Source organism: Otolemur garnettii, unplaced genomic scaffold, assembly GCF_000181295.1.
Source record: "Otolemur garnettii isolate 467f Iridium unplaced genomic scaffold, OtoGar3 scaffold00023, whole genome shotgun sequence".
Taxonomy (NCBI): domain Eukaryota; kingdom Metazoa; phylum Chordata; class Mammalia; order Primates; family Galagidae; genus Otolemur; species Otolemur garnettii.
In genome coordinates, this window is record NW_003852418.1 from 7,748,487 (window position 1) to 7,752,513 (window position 4,027).

The following is a 4,027-nucleotide window of genomic DNA, read 5'->3' on the forward strand; positions in this document are numbered from 1 at the left end:
GTCTCACTCAGTTGCCCTCAGTGGAGTGCTGTGCCATCATAGCTCACAGCAACCTCAAACTCTTGGGCTCATTTGATCCTCTTGTTATTATGTCCCATGCAGCTGAGAGAATAATGGACTCCACTTCAGATGTAATTTATTAATAGAAATTTATTAGTAACTTAATACATCTGGAGGTGCACTGGCGGGGGGCTGATACTATATAGGCATGCAATCCCAAATGGCAGGTGAGAAGCCTTTTTATACCATTATTCTGCATAGTCATGCATGGTCAGCAAGCTAGAGCAATACAGAAGCCAATCATAGCAGTTAAAGTGGGGTTGCAGGGTGGAGGTACATACTGATTCATAAATCACAAAATACATCACAAGTACGTTACCTCATGGGTCATAAGATGGGGGTCACATAGTTCAGGGGTACAAAGCGGGAGCACAAGTGTTGGGTAAGTTTCTGAGAACAACTTGAGACCTTTTCACCTGGGGCTTTATTTGGAATCCACCCCTCCTTTCCTCCTTTTCTTATCTTCAAGCTTCTTCCCAGAATTTAACTTCTCCACCCTTGTGGGGGCTGAAGCTAAAAGACTTAGGTTTTCTTTTTAAGGCTGGGGGGCTTGTTCCCCACTGGTCTTAGGGAGGAATCAAGAGGGTCTAGTCATCACATTGTCTCAGCCTTCACAAGCACCTGCCCCAATGCCTGGCTAGTTTTAGAGATGGGGTCTCCAACTCCTGACCTCAAGCAATCCACCTGCCTCAGCCTCCCAGAGTGCTAGGATTACAGGCATGAGCCATTGTACCTGGCCTCAGTAGATTTTTTTTTATTTGAAATTAATATGAGGGTACAAATTTTTAGATTACATTGTTCTCACTTCCAACGTATCAGTAATATTTTAAAAGGAATCTTTTTTTCTGAAAGATAGGTCTCAGCAGTGGACTTTGACTGTTCAGTAACCATGCTATAAACAGACGTGCTACTGTCCAGGCTTTGCTGTTCCATTTACAGAGCCCAGAAAGATTTAGCATAATTCCTATAGTCCCTAGGATTTCTGGAATGGCAAACCAGCACTGGCTTCAACTTAAAGTCACCAGCTGCATTTTTCTCTAACAAGAGAGTCTCCTCTTTGAAGCTTTGAGCCAAGCATTGACCTCTCACCAGCTATGAAAGGCCTAGATGGTATCTTCTTCCTATATAAAGCTGCTTCATGTCCACTGAAAATCTGTTTAGTGTAGCCACCTTCATCAGTGATCTTGGCTAGGTTCTCTTAATAACTTGCTTCAGCTTCTACATCAGCACTTACTGCTTCACCTTGCACTTCTATGTTACGAAGATGGCTTTGAGATAAGGAACTGGTAGGCTTTACTCATTAAAGAGTCATAAGATCCAAACTAACATCTCTTGTATAACAGAAGCCAGCAGAGAAACTGGCCAAAACCTGTTGGAGCCCAGGTGGCTACCTGGGGTTATGATGCATGAGCGTGCTAAAAGAAACCCCCTCCAATGCCATGGCAGTTTACAATGCCATGGAAACTCCCAGAAATTGCCCTATACAGTTTAAATGGGAGGAGGAATCACCAGTTTCAGAAGCTTTCCCAACAAACTCATGGACAAGACTCCTTTTGTTTAACATGCAGCCAAGAGATAACCATAAAGACAGGCCGCCTGCAGCACACAAATGCTGCTCTGTCTAGGAGGCGGCCACTTTCCTTCTTTTCCCCCTTTCTATCTCAATAAACTTGTTTTTGCCTTATTCTGTCAACTTGCTCTTGAATTTTTTTTTTTTCTCTCAAAGCCAAGAACCCACTTGGCTACCAAGTGGACTGCAGTTTTGGGGTCTACTTTCCTGTCTCAGCTTCTTTCCTTAAGCCTCATGAACCGACCTCTCCTACCTTCAAACTTTTCTTCTACATCTTTTTCACCTCTCTCAGCGTTCATAGATTTGCAGAGTTGGTGGCTTTCTGGGGATCAACCTTTGGCTTAAGGAATGTTGTGGCTGGTGTGACCTATTCAGACCACAATTTTCTCCCTGTCTGTGATAAGGCTGTTTTGTTCTCTTATCGTTTGTGTGTTCACTGGAGTAGCACTTTTAATTTAAGGAAACTTCAAGAACTTGTCCTTTGGTTTGGCATGGTGGGATTGCATCTGTAAGGCCAAGGCAGGAGGATTGCTTGAGGCTAGGACTTCAAGACCAGCCTAGGCAACGTAGTGAGACCCCTGTCTATACAAAAATTTTAAAAAATAGCCAGTCGTGGTGGCATATACCTATAATCTCAGCTATCCAGGAGGCTGAGGGAGGAGGTTCACTTGAGCCCAGGACTTTGAGGTTACAGTGACCTATAGTCAGGCTATCACACCTCAACCTGGACGACAAAGGGAGACACTGTCTCTAAAAATAAAAAATAAATTTTTAAAAGAACTTGCCCTTTGCATTCAGAACTTGGTTAACTGGTGCAAGAGGCCAACCTTTCGGCCTGTTTTAGCTTTCAACATGACTTCCTTGCTTAGTGTTGAGGGAAAAATCCAAGTTGCCCACCACGTAATAGAGACACTGTGATATCTGGAGTGTGCAGCAACATGGTTGCAAAGCAGACTAGGCAAGTACCAAGATAACTGACGAGCCTGGGAAATGTGCCTAGCACTTTCTTGGGTGCCTCAGCACATTCTTGCCTTGAAACAAGCCATCTCAAACCAGCCCTGAGTGTTACAGCCCTGTTTTGGTTGTCCTGCAATGCCGTTTAGCTAACCCTAACATCTCTCCCCAGTGGGAAATTGCAATATCATTAGTTAACAGGGATGGTAGGACGGCACTCACTGATGGTACTGTGCTTGTGTAATTTGTTTCACTATGAGCAAGTAAAGACACATTGTAAAATCTTTACGTTACTCATTGGGAAGAGATGTAAAGCAATACCACCTCAGGAACAGACAAGGATTTTCCATAAAAGAAAGCTCCTGTGGAAGAAATTTCCGTGCTGCCCAGGAGCAAGCCCCCTCCTAGGTAACCTCTAATAAACTCATCTAACTCGTCAAGCTAGACTGGTTTGAGTCATTCTTTGGTCTCTCTGTTGCCTCTTGCTTTTGGGGGCAGTTTTTCTACCCTGTCCCAAGATTTTCCCAACACTAGCATAATCATTTCTAAATTTTGATTTAAAGTGAGTTGGGACTCTTCCTTTTATTTTAACGTTTAGGGCCACTATAGAGTTATTTATGAGCCTAATTCCAATATTGCCATGTTTCAGGGAATAAGGAGGTCTGAGGGAGGGAGAAAGATGGGGGAACAATTGCTCGGTGAAGCAGTCAGAACACGCACAATAGTCATTGATTAAATTTGCTGTTTATTCTATGGGCATGTTTCAAGGAGCCCTAAAACAATTACAATATTTACACCAAAGATCAGCGATTACAAATCACCATAACAGATATAGAAATTATGACAAAGTTTGAAATATTATAAGAATTACCAAAATATGACACAGAGACATGAAATGAGCGCATGATGTAGGAAAAATGGTGTCGGTAGACTTGCTTAATGCAGGATTGCCACAAACGTTCAATCTGCCAAAAAAAAAAAAAAAAAAAAAAAGCAATACCTGCCAAGCACATAACGTGAAGCGAATTAAAATGAGGCACCCTAGTTATCCAGCTGATCGATTCCTGTTCTTAAGTTCAGCTATGTCCTTGCAGATTTCCCACCTGCTACATCTGACCACTTGCTGCAGAGTGGTGCTGAAGTCTCCAACTATAATAGTGGACTTACTTATTCCTCCTTGTGGTTCTATCACTTTTTATCTCACAATTTTTTTTTGTTTTTTTTTTTTTGTTTTTTGAGACGGAGCCTCAAGCTATCCCCCTGGGTAGAGTGCCAAAGTATCACACTCACAGCAGCCTCCAACTCCTGGGCTCAAGTGAGTCTCTTGTCTCAGCCTCCCAAGCAGCTGGGACCACAGGCGCCCGCCACAACGCCTGGCCATTTTTTTTTTTTTGGTTGCAGCCATCATTGTTGTTTGGCGGGCCCGGGCTGGGGATTCGAACC